This window comes from Camelus dromedarius, chromosome 23 (genome assembly GCF_036321535.1).
Source record: "Camelus dromedarius isolate mCamDro1 chromosome 23, mCamDro1.pat, whole genome shotgun sequence".
Taxonomy (NCBI): domain Eukaryota; kingdom Metazoa; phylum Chordata; class Mammalia; order Artiodactyla; family Camelidae; genus Camelus; species Camelus dromedarius.
In genome coordinates this window covers 22,926,854-22,942,685 of record NC_087458.1, presented here as the reverse complement: position 1 = coordinate 22,942,685, position 15,832 = coordinate 22,926,854, and the positions used below count along the sequence as shown (strand labels likewise).

The window sequence follows — 15,832 nt, the reverse complement described above, 5'->3', positions numbered from 1 at the left end:
TTTGACTTTTTATATTCCACATATAGATACTGTATGATCTCACTTGTATTTCTGTGTCTGATAATGTCCTCAAGGTCCATCCATGTTGGTGAAATGCCAGTATTTCCTTCTTTTTTATGGCTGAATAATCCGTTAAATATATATGTGTGTGTGTGTGTGTGTATACATATATACACACACACACATATATATATACACACACACAAAATTCTGTATATACCACTGTGTGTATGTGTGTGTATATATATGTATCTCCATTCAAGTATCCGTGGACACTTAGGTTGTGTGCATATCTTGGCTACTGTGAATGTTGCTGCAGTAAACATGGGAGTACACATATCTCTTCCAGATACTGATTTCATTTTCTTTGTATGTATATCCAGAAATGGAATTTCTGGATTATACAGGAGTCCTATCTTTAGTTTTTTCAGGAACTACCATAATTTTTTCCAGCTATAAAAATTTACATTCCCACCAAAAGTGTGAAGGGTACCACTTTCTCCGTATCCTTGTCAACACTTGTTATCTTTTGACTGTTTGATGATAGCCACTCTGACAGTTGTAAGGTGATACCTCATTGTGGGTGTTATTTAGCATTTTGTTTTATGTATTTTGTTAGTGCATGTTAACCATGCACTCTGCCACTGAGCTGTACCCTCCCTCTCATTGTGGTTTTAATTTGTATTTCCCTGATGGTCAGTGATACTGAGCATCTTTTCATATACCTGTTGGCCATTTGTATGTCTTCCTTGGAAAATTGTCTATTCAGGTTCTTTGTTTTGAAAGAGTTCTTTGATTGTTGTTATTGTTTGCTATTGAGTTGTATGAGTTCTTTTTAAATTTGGGGTATTAACCTCTTATCAGGTACACATTTTGCAGGTGTTTTCTGCCATTTGTAGATTGCCTTTTCATTTTGTTGATTGTTTCCTTTGTTGTATAGAAGGTTTTTAGTGTGACGTAGTCATGCTTGTTTATTTTCACTTTTGTTCTAGGTGTTTTATGGCTTCAGGTATTACATTTAAATCTTTAACCGATTTCTAGTTAATATTTGTGTGTGGTGTAAAATAAGAGTCCAATGCTACACTTCTGCATGTGGATATCCAGTTTCCCCAACACCATTTATTGAAGAGACTATCCTTTCCCAATTCTGTATTCTTGCCACCTTTGTCAAAGATATTAACCGTATATGCATGGATTTAGTTCTGGGCTCCCTATTCTGCTCCATTGGTTTATGTGTTTTTATGTCAGCGTCACACTATTTTGACTGCTTTGGCTTTGCAGTATAGTTTGAAGTCATGAAACTGTGATGTCTCCATCTTGGTTCTTTCTCAAATTGCATTGGCAATTTGGGGTCTTTTTGGTTCCTACAAATTTGGGGAATTTTTTCTATTTCTGTGAAAAATGCCATTGGACTTTTGATAGGCAGTGCACTGAATCAGTAGATTGCTTTGAGTAATATGGACATTTTAACAATATTGATTCTTCCAATTCATGAGCATCGGATATTTTCCCATTTATTTGTAGCTTCTTCAGTTTCTTTCATCAAGGCTTATAGTTTTCAGTGCACAGATCTTTCACCTTTTTGATTAAAATTTTTCCTAAGCATTTTACTCTTTTTGATGCTGTCATAAATGGGATTCTTTTCTTAATCTTTGGTGGGGGGAAGCTCGCTGTTAGTGTATAGAAATGCAGCTGATTTCTATATGTTGATTTTTGTATCCTGCCGCTATATTGAATTTGTTTATTAGTTCTAGTTCTAAGAGTTTTTTTGGTGGAGTCTTTAGGGTTTTCTATATATAAAATAACGTTATCTGCAAACAAAGACATTTTTACTTCTTCCTTTCTGATTTGGATACCCTTTTCTTTCTTCTCTTCCCTTCCTTTTCCTTAATTGTTCAGACTAGGATTTCCAGTCCTATGTTGAATAGAAGTGGCAAAAGTGGGCGGCTTTGTTTTATTCCTGATCTTAGAGGAAAAATCTTTAGCTTTTCACCATTGAAAAGTTTTTTATCTATGCCCTTTATTCTGTTGAGGATGCATTCCTTCTATACTTAATTTATTGAGAGTTTTTATCATGAAGTTTAATTTTGTCAAATGCCTTTCTAAATCTATTGAGATGATCATATGATTTTTATCTTTCATTCTCTTAATAGAATGGTATCACATTTATTGATCTGTGTATATTGAACCATCCTTGCATGCCAGGGATAAATCCCACTTTGTCATGGTTTATGATCCTTTTTAATGTGCTGTTGAATTCAGTTTGCTAGTATTTTGTTGAGGATTTGTGCATCTATGTTCATCAAGTATATTGACCTGTAATTTCATTTTCTCATAATTTTCTTATCTGGCTTTGGTATAAGGGTAATGCTAGCTTCTTAAAGTGAATCTGGAAGCATTCCTTCCTCTTGAATTTTTTGAAAGAGTTTGAGAAAGATTGGCATTAATTCTTCTTCAAATGTTTAGTATAATTCACCAGTAAAGCCATCTAGTCCTGGACTTTTCTTTGTTTGGAAGTTTCTGATTACTGATTCGACCTCTTTACTAGTAATTGGTCTATTTAGATGTTCCATTTTTTCATGATTCAGTCTTAGTAGGTTGTATATTTCTAGACATTGATATATAATTGTTTGTAGTGGTTTCTTGTGTATTTTGTGGCATCAGTTGACTGTTTATTAATGACTCTTGACTAGGTGTGTTGCTTTTACAAAATAGGTGGCAAAACATATTAAAGCCAAAAGAGAGAAAAACTGGGTCAGAGGGCCTAGATCTGTTTAAGGTCCTGTAACTTTTTAGTGCCTAAAGTCAGACCCTCCTACTAAAAGCTCCTTCTATCATTGAATGGTACTTTGTAGGGTTTAGGGTGCCTAGCTGGCAGCACTGATATTGATGATAAAGGTGATGAGTGTGCAGCATTCTCCATTATTCTCCCCACTCTGGCAGTGGCCCTCAGTTATGCAATGAAGTGCCCTGTGGTTGAAATGAGCATCCCTACATAGTTCTCCTTATTCCAGATCCATCAGATGTCCTGCACTCTTTTAGCAGATCCAGGACTATAGCTATCTGTACACTGGATATAGAATATACTTTAGAGCTTCCAAAATGGCAGTTTTGTTCATTCAGAAAACATTCATTGAGTGCCTAGTCTGCGCCAGACCCCCTTCATGCATTGAAAGTGTTGCAGGGTATGAGACGAAGTCCTCACCATAGGGGACCTTATTTTATTGTCAGGGAGACAGAATCCATAGCAACCACTGGCTGGAGATGAGGAGCAGCCGCTCCTTTTAGGGTGATGGTAGCCCTGTGGTCCACTACAGTTCCCTGCATTCACTTGAGACACTGATATGTCCTAGTATCTACTGAGCTCTCTTGTCTTAGATCTCTGCCTGGCCTCTGAGCCACAGCTCTACCATCTTAGAGTAAGAACCTTCTGACTTTCAACAGTAAGAATAAGCATGATTTCAGGCCCTCAACCCCATCTAACTAGGGACAGTCCCTGGCTACTAAAGGATGAAATAAGTCAGGCTTTGTGATCAGGGTGTATGTGTGAGGAGACAAATTTAGACTAAGCAGGAGTTACTGCAAATCACAACTGAGGGACGACATCAAAGGTGCAGATGTTGGTGGAGAAGGGAGGGCAGCTTTAATCGGAGAGAGTGATTATTGAATCTAATTAGCCTCTCATTTTCATTTGCTGAAGGAACATTCAATTCACTTAACACCACTCCACAGATCCTTCTACTCTCATATGTACCCAGGGGAAAACAAATTCTGGTGTAATAGAGCATTTGGACAGCAGCAGACTTCAGCAGGGAGAGCATGTAGCCGAAAATGTGGAGTCCTGGGTCCCAGTCTTGGCTCTGTGTCTACTGGTTCTGTGACCCTGGGCACAGTGCCTCACCCTGAAGGGACCTCGGGCCCATCTGCTAAGTATGAAGATTGGATTAAAATCTTTGAAAGGTCTTTTTAACTCCAGAATGTTGTATTTGTTTTTCAGTGCATATCTCCATACTATGGCTTAGTAAAGCATGCAGTTAGAATTTTGGAATTACTTACTATATGGTTCTATCGATAAGAGTTTGAGCTTTGGAATCAGACAGCCCTGAATTCCAGTGGAGATCCTACCCATTTAACTTCAGGCCAGTTACTTAATTTTTCTAATCCTCAGTTTATGAAACCAGGACAATAATAACAGTATTTATTTTATAAAATTGTTTTGTGGATTAAATGGGCTAATGTATTCAAAGCACTTTGTATAGCGTTTGGGACATAGTAAGACTCAATAAACGTTTAGCTGTTATTATCTGGTGGCCTTGTTTATAGAGTTTTAGAATAACTTGGCTATTTTGTCTCATTTTTAAAAAAATATGGGATGGGTCTCTTTTTTTAAAAAAAATTGCTTGATGACATGGTGGGTAAGCTAAGTAATGGAGTGAGACTGAAATAGCTCACAGAAATAAAGCATTTAATGTGGGAATAAATGAAGTTGCCACCCAGAACTCATAGCCAGAGTCTTGGTTGGGCTGTAATTAATGAATACGATGGCCAAGATTTATAAGGATATTTTAAGAAGTAACTGCACTGCATGGAGCCCTGGACTTTATGCGTGGGCTGAAGGAAGATCAATGGGAAATCCATTAGGCCCAAGATTTAATGGGTGGGGACGAGGTTTCGTCCCTGGCATTGGGGCTCTGTGCATGGCAGCTACTAAGGATGTTTTCTCTGAGGTGGAGGCCAAGGGGATGTGAAAAAAGTTGTTGATCACTTGGAGCCGAGAGAGGAAGAATGATGGCCTGTACCTTTTTGCCTGTTAGAAAATGCAGAAAGTAGACTCCCAACCTGAACTTTTCTAAAGAGCTTTCTCCTCTGATGCCTTGGATACAGCCCAGCTGGCATGTGGGAGGCTTCCTCAGCCTTCCTTTCTGAGGGAGACTTTGGACAGAGCTGCACTGAGCACCAGGTACCCTTGGCTGCTGGAAGCCTGGGCACCCTGAGGCTGTAAGTGCTTGGGGATGTAAGAGATGGTGGATCAGTTAACAGCCGGCCTCTGCTGATGGCTTTGCCATCAACAGGGACACCTTGTGCTGGTCCAAAGTGCAATCCAGGTGGCCCCTTGCACCCCAAGGCCCTGTAATAAGCTGAGATTTGCTTTGTGGCTTGCCTCATTGTCATCAGTAGCAGAGAGAGGTGGCTCATAATATCTTTCAAAGACCTCTGTTCTGCGCTGGGATTTGGGGATAAAAATCACATACACGTTTTCAGTTCCCCTCTCACTCTTTGTTCAAGGAAGACCAAAAATCAGAATCCAGCTTGCTGAGCCTCCCTGGACTTTACTTCTGAGTGTACCAGGCCAGGGAAATGTCTAACTCAGGGTCACCACTGGGACAGGGGATTTTCTGTCTTCCTTGGTCTGCGTGCAACACGTTCATGCTGCTCCAGCTTTGTGTTGTTCCTTCTGCCTGCGTGTCCTTCTCTCGGGAGCCCAGTTTTACCTCCTTTTAGGGTCCTCTCCTGGGATAACTGTGATCTTGGCTGAATATAAACCTGGCACAATTTGTTCTCATTGTTCCTGGATTTAATACCTGGCCTCTTCCATGTCTCTTGCTTGTGCTTTTGTAGCTGCTTGGCAGCTGGCCTGCTTATGGGTGGGGCTGTGTTTCTCCCAGCTAGCTTCTTGCCCTGGGGCTTCCCAGGACTGATGCCCACCAGCCAGTGGGCCAAACCAAGTCTTGGCACTAATAAGCTAGAGAGAGGATTCCACAATGGCGCTTGGCAGCACCAGTGTCTTTGTGGTAGGATGAGCTTCCAAAAATGGCTGCTGCCAGCATCTGTGTCCCCAGGATGAGTCCCCACTGCTTTCTGCTCTTCTGGAGGCCCTTCAAGGTCAGTAGGTGAGTCTGACAGAGGCTCCTTTCAAATTACTGTTTCTGCCCTGGGTCCCAGAGTGTGTGAGGTTTTCTGTGTGCAGCCTTAAAAGTTAAGTCTGTTTCTCACAGTCCTCTGGTTCCCCCTAAAGTCGGCCCCATCGGCCTTTAACGCCCAGCATTCTGGGGGCACATCTTCAGGAATGTGCAGGAACCCCAGGCTGAGGAGCCTGACGTGAGGCGTGGACCCCTTGCTCCCTGGGGAGACTTTCGGCAGTTGTAATCGCCCTCCTGTTGGTGGGCCACCTGCCTCGGGGTATGCGTCCGGCCTGCATTGCCTCTCTGTCTCTCTTGTCTCATTGTGGTTCCGTTTTTTAATATTTTCAGTTGTAGACGATCCTTTCTTCTAGTCTTCAGGTTGTTCTCACTGGTAGTTGCTCTGTCAGTAGTTACAGTTTTGGTGTGCTTGTTGGGAGAACGTGAGCTCAGGGTCTTCCTACTTGACCATTTGGGCCACACCCTGGAAGAATCGATTAGGTCTCCATTTACAGGAGGAGAGAGACTGGAGGCAGGTCTCCAGGAGGGCATGAGCCAGGCTGCTCCTTCACTGCAGCCTTGCATGTGTTTGCACAGGGCAGCACAGGATGACATCTACATAGATGAACATGATTGATTGAAGATGCTATTAACTGAGATGGAACATTTGGAATGAAGAGGAATTGTGAGGATGGGAGGAAGGGGAGAGTACGATAGAGAGCATGAATTTCAAATGTATTGTGTTGAATTTGAGATGCCTTTAGGAAATCCAAGCGGGTGTCTTCAGGAGACAAGCTGTGGCATGAGACTGGATTTTTGGAGAGATGTGGAACCAAGGAATTTATATTTAGAAATTATTAGCATACAGGAATTATGTACTGTTGGCATGAATAAAATCATTTTGGAGAGCATTATGAGAAAATGCCTTCTTGGAGTTAACCATCTCTTAAATTGATACAGCAGTCTAGAATATTGAGTCCCCTTTGTGTAGAAGCATCTTTTCTGATAATATTGAAAAGATCCCTTTTATCTCTGACTCAGTGAGGTAGAAAATCTTGAGGTTATTTTTGTAAACTCATTCATTCTCTTATCGTCACTAATACCATTCAGGTCAATTCAACATCCTGACTGAGCCCCTAGTGTGTAAAAATCACTACACTAAATTCAGTAGGGTTTATGAAAGGAGTAAGCCCTCCCTTCAAGGAACTTCCAGCATCTTAGAGAACGTAAGCAAGGGTGTAAGTGGCTAAAATGCAAGGCAGAAGAAAGCAAGTACCATTTTCGTTAACAAGTTGAATGCTCCGAGTGTTCAAAAGATGGAGGAATTAGTCTGTTTGCCGAGATCAGGAAATGTTCTGTAGGGAAGGTGGTCTTGAGGCATGAACAGATGAACGATCAGTGAAGACAGAAATTAGTGATGGAAGAAACAATAAAATGAAAGTGACAGGGAGGAGTAAGTTCGCTGATTTGCAAGGGGATGTTGGGAGGTAAACCTGAGAAGATGCTCTAAGGCCTTGAGCACCGGGGTGAAAAGATTGTATTTGATCACATAGTTCCAAGAGCTCTCTTTCAACAGTATTTCAGAGGTCACTGCGAGGCCGTCCTCAATTTCTGAACAAATGAGTGTTAGGAGAACCGCAAACCTTTTTCAAGGGGAAGGTTAATTGATTGGTATGACAGAGTCATCATTTAGGGTCCACCCCAAATTGGAAATCCACTTCTGCCGACAGATACCATTTGTGTAGAACGAAGCCCCAGCCCCAGGCCCCATTCCTTTAGATCCGGATTTGTGTTCTCTTAGTGCAGGATTCCCTGGAGGGGACTGCTCGTTTTTCTCCTGAGTCATCTGTTATCTAAAATATTGGCATCTGAGAGATAAGAGTTCTCTAAATCACCCTTACAGAATGCCTGTAAACACTGCTCATGTTTAGAACAGGTTTCTTCATTGACCTTGTGTCATTGATGTGCTCCGAGCTACTTCGGGGCGTTAAATTCCCTGGAGCTTTACCACGGAGATACACTCTCAGGTCATAACTCTGTCCGCTGCCGGGGCGTGGGCCCCAGACGTTTATGTGGTGGCTCCCATAACCAATCTAACAGGATCTCCAGTAAAACCTGAGCTGCCACAGGGATACAATATTTCTTTCCCTAATTGCTCATAATTTCATCCTATTTCTTCTAACAGCAATTGAAGATGACATTACACTCCCTTTTATGTCAGTTGATGATGCATAATTCTCCTGGAACAGCCAACGACTGTATTTACGAACACATTAAAAAACATCGATGTGTATTCAGGTCAGAGCCATTTTTAATTTACATCAGTATTTTATGTGTGCGTCAGATGGTGGAATGTTGAAGAGGGGCTTCATTCTTATAAAAACCACCTCCCACCCTTGCAGACAAAATGTACAGCGGCAGGCCTGTGCTTGACCAGAGGTACTGGTTATCCCGTTTGTACCAGCCCCCACTGGCTCCCACCCCAGCCCCAGAGTCACTTTCTGTCCTTCCCTAGCTTGCTCTGAACTTGCGAGTCTCTGTTGCAGGCTGTGTGCCCCCTTGTGTCCCTGAATGCGTTTACCCAGTGGGAGGCATCAGCAGGAGACCAGAGGATGGGAGGAGAGAAATGATGGCCTTTCTTCCGTGCTCCCTCTCCTTGCGTTAGTGTGGTGTATCTGGCAATAGCTCTTCCCCACCATGACCATTGTCTTCCCTGGCTTCTGGTTATCCAGATTCCTCCCCTTACCCCTTCTTCACTGGAGGTGGAGCAGCTTTCATCAGTTGCTGGTCCTTGGGTGCTTCAGGACCCTCACCCACTATTCTGCAGGGAACCCCTTCATATAGTTCTCTTCATTTGATCCCCTGGGGAGAGTATTGCATTTCCCATTGGGATTCTGATGAAAACACCGGATATTGCAGCTTCCAAATAAATTATCTGGCAAATGAGCTATTCGTTTACCTTGCCTATAACCTGCCTGGATCCTCCTTTCATGGCCATCAGGGGGCCCACTATGGAAATATCATCAGAAATAATTATAGAACATTGAAGCTTACTTCTGAAAAAAAAAAAAATGGGGCCAGAATATTCTACTTGGAATGGAGACACAATATATTGTAGGTTTTTATATGCGTAGCTTATGGGAGCACATAAGATGATAAAGTTTTGATATGAATAATGTGTTCACTGATGAAAGAAAGGTCAGAGAAGGAGGCACAGTGGACCAGCTCCATGTGACTCAGCGGAGTTATTTTTAATTGAGAAACCAAAATGTGGGGTAGATGGAACATTGGAGATAATAAAGGCTTGTCCTCCGTATACGGGTTCCTGATAAAGGATTGCTCCGACTGATCTGCATGATTAGGACAGGATGGAAGTATCAAAAATTATATACAATATACCAAGGGCTCTCTGATAAAAAAAAAAATGGGCAGATTGCTTGGTATGAGAACTCCGCAGATCTTGCTCCATTCTCAATTCTACCGCTGTGAAAGCTTCATCAAGTCAGTGAGCCTTAATTTTACCAAGGGCAAATGGGAATAATTATAACCAATTTAGCTATTTCATGGGATTGCTATGCCTATAAAATTTAGTTAAAGATATGAAAGCACTGAGGTATGCATACATGTTTACTACCAAAATAAGATCTTTATTTTATCTTATTAGTAGAAATGGAGGCTAATTTTTTTTTTCCCCCTTTAATGTGAAAAGTATACCTGATTTGGAAGCCAAACTTGTTGCCTGAGGCTATGTCTCATGGCCTCACTAGGACCTGGAGCTCAGATGTAAACCACAAAGCCATTTTGCCCGCTGTGCGGTGCCCTGCACGCACAGGAGACTCAGTACATACTTGCAGACTAGATTTATTTTACCTAGATTGGTTTGGATATAATTGACATCTTAATGATGCAATGGCATAGGCCAAAATACTAGGTGACTTTTCTTATAACACCTTAATTTTGAGTAGATCCCAGCTACATTAGTGGACAGATTCTCATTTTTAGAATAAGGACTAAGACTGATGGAAAATTCCTAGTGGGCTTTCATAATGATTAACAACACAGAAAGTGCTGGAAGTTCTGTTGTGTTCAGTGACTCTGGAAGCAAGTAATGAGGCAGTCTCCAGAAGATTCTGAATTTGGTAGAAATGACAGCAGGCTTTCAATAAAGAAAAGTGAACGTAATTGAGGTAATCTCTTCCTATCAAAAATGGAGAGAGGGACTCTTTACCATGAGAGAGATATGAATGAAGTCATTGAAATACCATAGAGTCTGGCATCAGAAAATCTTCATCATTAATTGCTTGACCTTGGAGCAGCTTTTTGTAAACCTCTCTGAGTCTCAATTCTCCCACTTGTACATAAAATGCCAAAGTTGTTGATTTACACACACACACACACACACACACACACACACACACACACACACACACGCTTTCATGCACATAGTGCTCAGCTCAGCGCCCAGTATAGAGAAGGTTGCTAATAGCAGTGATTATTAATGAAACAATAATCTGACTTCAGTTTGCTGTCTTTTCCCTAGTGTATATTAATTGGTATAGGCTACACCATTTTAAAGTAACGAACTCTGAAATATGTGTGACTTAATATAAGAAAGCTTTATTTATCACCCACATCACTCCTGACATGAGTTAGGTGGCTCTCTTTCAGGAGGTGACACAGATCTGGGATTCATCCATCATGTAGTTATGCCAACTGGGACTCCTGGTTTCAGTGGAAGGAGAAGCAAGGGATGGATGGAAGATGCTGGCGTGATGCTTTTTAGGGCCAGGACTGGAATTGGTCTTCCATCTCTTCCGTCTACCATTCATTGGCCAAAACGTAGTCACATGGCCTCTAACCTAATTGCAAGAGAGGCTGGCAAATTTAGTTTTCATAGTATCGTCCAGAAAATAAAAATGATGAATCTCTGCTACACATAGCAGATATAAGACTCAGTGGTCCTAAGAGAATGGATTGATAAAATTCTTCTTTTATTTATTTGATAGGTTTCCTGATTTTTTAGACTGTAGTATGTCAGGACCTTGGTTTGTAAATCCCCCAGCCCTTGGAAAGGATCCAGCATGTTCTAGTCTGCCATGAAGCATGCAGCTTAAAAGGAGCCGAGGCTTGAGCCTCTTTTTGCCCCTGCCCTGGACAAGCTGTTGCAGAAGGCGAGGGAATGAAGGTTATCGGCCTGGAGAACAGGAAACATGCGGCGAGCAGTTGTTTGGCTGCAGGGATCTGCCAAGAGGAGCAGTGATGTACAGCTGCTTTGGCCTTTAGCAGATGAAGCAAGAGGCCCAGAAGCTCCTTAGAGATTAAGAAGGAAAAAAAGATGTCTCAGTGATCTGGGGTTATCATGGCAGTTAAAGGAAGGAAAGCTGTCGGCTCACCTGGTTGGGGCTGGGGCTGCAATGGCGTGGTGACATCAGAGTCTCAACTGGGAGTAAAATAGCAGGAAACGGTTATTATAAAACCCAGAAGGAGCCTTTAACTTAGACAAAAGTTTTAATTGTTCTGTTCCTTTTAAAAAATTATGTTTGCCCAGTTATCTTTTATAATTGTTTTTTACTACCAGTAACATTTACATTTGAGGTATTACTGGTGGTAGGACCTAGACCTTACACGTGACATTTTATTAATGATACATTTTGTATAAAATGTGTGGACTGTTTGGGCCTCAGACTTAGAAGCCTTGCTCACTCCTACCTATGTGTTTATATTGATTCTCCTTCTTAGACTCTTTGTCTGTTTAAATCCTTTCTTTCTTAGGTCTCTAACTCAAGTACCACTTCTTCCATGAAGGCTTCCCTGGGATTTCTGCATACATGGTCTGTCGCCAGTAAACTAATGTCCATGTGACGTTACCGGACATTTACAGCACTTAATCACACACCCTCTCGTAACGTTTCTTGGTTTGTTTCATGTTGTCTAAATCTAGGATTGTCACTGAGCTTCTGTGGTGATCATGTCTGGGCTTTGCAACCTGAGACTTAGCACAAAGTATACAGTAGGTGCTCCATAAATGCATATTGTCTTTGATGAATACATGCCATGGCCAGACAAGTTAGGGTTGGAGGCTGAATTATGTAGCAAGAAATGCAAACGTGCCCCCAAACACAGTTTCCTTGTAAGAGTTCAGATCTGGAGACGTGGTGTTGGAGTTATCTCTGCCGGTACTTTTCTGCATCGCTGAGAGGTGAGATATGGTTCACAGAGGTTCACCATCTCTTTTCTTCCGTTTAAGTGGCAGGGAGTTAAGCTGGAGCCTCATTAAGAAAACTGGAAACACACAGTTGTTAGTCTCCTGGTGGGAGAATGACCCATGCTCTGTACTTTGTGAGTTTAAGAGGAAATGGAGTCTATAAGCATATGTAATTGTCTGTGGTGGTGGTTAGTGTTGTTCTTGGGATAACTGTAAACATAAATAGCACTGTCACAGGAAGCAGGGTTGTCTGGGCCCACCTGGAGATGGGAGAAGGAGAGAGCGTGCAGGATAGGTGGGCATCCATCTACCTATCTAGCAGCCCAGTGACTCCTGGGAACACTTGGTTTTAAATCCCGCAGCTGACCCTGTGTCAGGACCTCACTCCTCAGAGGAGCAGCCCCTTTAGTTTTGGATCAACACCAGAGGGAACAACCTGGCCAGTCACCTGCAAATTCAGACTCCTCTGTTTTCACTTTGATTGGATAAAAGTACATGGAGCATCTACCGTGGGCCAGGTCCTGGGGAAAGAGAGCTGGTCTGGGCCCTTGTGAAAGACACACCAGGGAGTCACCGTGTGCAGAGTCAGAGCTAAGCCTCGGAATCCCAGGGCTTTGGGTTCTGTTTGCTGTTTATACTGAGCTCTCATTTCTTGAGCACTGACTATGCATCAGATGTTACGCTGCATATTTACATGTATTATCTCATTTAATCTGTGCAATAGTCCTCTTCCTCTCATTCATTCAACAAGTGCATTGAGCACCTACTATGTGCCTGGCAATGATCTAGACCCAGGGAGAGCAGCAATGTATAGTACAGACAAAAATTCCACCTCAGATGGACGATACGTTCTGGTAGCTGAAACAGATAATGAGCGACATAAGTAAGTCAGACAATCAGTGTGTTAGATGATCAAGTTTAAGGAAGAAGATGGGCAGGAAAAGAGGACAGGATGGCTGGGAAGGCCTCGGAGAGAAGGTAAACTTGGAGTAAAGACCCAGAGGAGGGAAGGGAGTGGGCCATGCAAGGATCTGAGGGAGAGAGTTTTGCAGGGAGAGGACGGGGGCATTGCAGTATGAATTAGTGTGGTATGGGAACACCTCTTTGAGAAGATGCCACTTGAGCAGTGACCTGTAGGGGGTCAGGGTGAGCCAGGCAGGTACCTGGGTAGGACAGACTGTGTGAACTGTGTTTGGGGGACATTAAGAGGCTCAGTGGGATTGAAGCAGAGGGAACGGGGGGTTGGAGGATAATGGTAGATGGGGGCAAAGAATTCATGAAGGGCCAGATTGTCTGAGCCTTGGAGGGCATGCAAGGGGTGAATGAGAATCCAGACGAATGATATGATCTGCCTTAAGTTTTCATTGGACCTTCCTGACTACCGTGTGGACAGCAATCTGCAGGGAGGCAAGTCCCACAGCAGGGAGACCAGTGAAAGGCAGTTACGGTGCTCTCGGTGGGAGATGGTGGGGATTTGGACGAGGGGGTAGTGACGGGGGTAGGGAGAAGTAGCCACATTCTCTCTATATTTTGAAGGTAGAGCTGGCAGAGTTTGGACAACATTTGGATGGGAGGTCCAAGATTTATAGACCTGCACAGTGATATGTGTCCTCTTTCAAGGGCCAGCTCCAGCACCTGCTCCTTGAGGAAGACTTTGTTGAGCGCTCCCGAATCTTTCTCTCTTCTAAACAGTAGCGTTTATGGGCCATTTATCAAATACTGCCTTGAACTGAGAGCCTTTCCTTTTTAATGCTTCTGTGTCTCATCTTCCCAAGGAGCCTCTAAACTGTTAAAGAGCTGAAACTGTGTCTGATCCTTCTCAACATCTCCCAAAGTTCAAGACACAGTGTCTAGTACACAAGGAATAAAAATGGTCTTCTGATTATCAATTGATACAGGACTGTGGAGTCTCAGCATTCCTATCCCAGAGGCTTATCGCAGCCCCAGGGGCGGGGATGTAGGATTGTGGGAGGAGTGCAGGGTCTGGACGCTAGTGGAGGGGACTTACAGTAGTGCAGGCGCGTTGGCCACACTGGGCTCTCCTGGGAGAGGGTCTGCATCCCGGAGAGTCTGGGTCTTTTCCCCCGAGTGCACACTCTGGGGTGGTGCACGTGGTATTAGAGAACGTTCCAACTGTGGTAAATGAGGAGACAAACATAATACCAAAACCAAACAAAATGGCTCCAAGCAGGGGAGTGATTTTTCAACATCTCTTAGTTTGAATGTTCAGAGTGGTTTGAAAGTTTTTTTTTTCCCCCTTAAAAAGATTCCCTAAAACTTTGGGTCCCAATCATTTTTTTTCTTTTTGAGAAGGTTACTATTTATCATCTCAAAACCTTCTGTGTGTGTGTGTGTAGTTAGGATTCAAGGCTGAGGGTCACTCTTGACCTACCACCAGTGGTAAATAGCCAGGAAAGGACGCAGATGGATGCAACCCGAGAGGTGGGGGCCATGCGACTGCTCATGAGTATCTGTGACTTACTGATAAAGACCCTCAGGAAAAAAAAAAAAAAAAAAAAAAGATCCTCAGGACCAGGAAGTCAGATCCTAGACTCAGTTGGGAGACTTCTAGTAAAAGGGGAAACTTTTAGTAAGCTGAATTTACTAAATTACTGAATAGCCTTGTGGACTATTCAGCTTCTAGACCAGTGTTTTCAACCTCTGGATTGAGATATATTAGTGGGTTATGAGCTCAGTCTAGTGGGTTGCAACCCCCATTAAAAAAAAAAAAGAATAGAATCTACAGTATCAAAAATGCCTTCATGCATGATGCTGTCTGTTTTTTTGGTAAACTTTGTTTTGCTGTTGTGTCTTTACAGATGTGCATGGGTGTGTCCCAGGTAACAGTGCAAAATCGATTTTAATAAGTTTGAAATCTATTTCAAGAAGGGAAAAACCTCTGTTCAGGACGATTTGGAGACAAGTCTAAGGTCTAGTTGAGGGGGAGACCCTTCACTTTTTGAGCTGCTTCCCCAAATGCCAAGCACACGGGGTCCTGGATTTTGCAGGAGGTGTCCAGCCCCATGGGCCGCTCTCACACATGAATCCCCTAAAGGGAAGGGTGCTCTCCAGTTGACGGTCTCAGATAACGTGCACACACGCACACCTTCACTTGGAACAGACTCCTCCCACCGCCTTCCAGGAGGCAGCCCTGAGCGCCAGTCGATTCTCAGAACGCAGTGTTCATCCAAGGGTAAAATTCAAGAAAAGGGGGTTGTCAGTTTCTTGCCTGGAGCTGCCTATAAAGCTTCATTAGAAAGGTCGCTCCTCCTCCCTGCCCTGCCACATCCTACTGTGTGCTGGAGCCACGCGCGAGCCCTTATTAAGCATGCACTTCTAAGCAAGGAGCATTGACTTCCTCTTAATTGAGGCATAATAATTAGAGCATTAGCACATTAGGAGGGTGAGACAGCATGTTTAGCTTTTGTGATTAATTATCTGAGGATTGTAATAAGTTGTTAAGACATTAATTACACTGGCATGTTTACGGCTCTCAGTTGCACAGGCAAGGCTTCACCAGGGCTGGTTGTAACTTGTCTAAGGAGGTGGCCCTGATGGGAGGCACGGGTGGGTGTGTCGCAGAACCAGTCTGTGGAGCCCTGTAGCCCCATCTGAGGGGGCTGGGGTCAAGGTCTGCTGCTCTTCTTCCAGGAGGTGTGTGGGCTCAGGATGGAGAAGAATTTTTTTTTTTTCCCTTTTAATGTAGAGTCAGTGTTTTTTTTTGGAG

At 43.0% G+C, this 15,832-nt stretch overlaps 1 long non-coding RNA gene across 1 annotated transcript in view; it reads left to right on the top strand.

The window, feature by feature from the left end:
- Positions 1-15,832, top strand: part of LOC116148072 (uncharacterized) — a 319,134-nt gene that overhangs the window by 58,414 nt on the left and 244,888 nt on the right. The window lies entirely within an intron of this gene.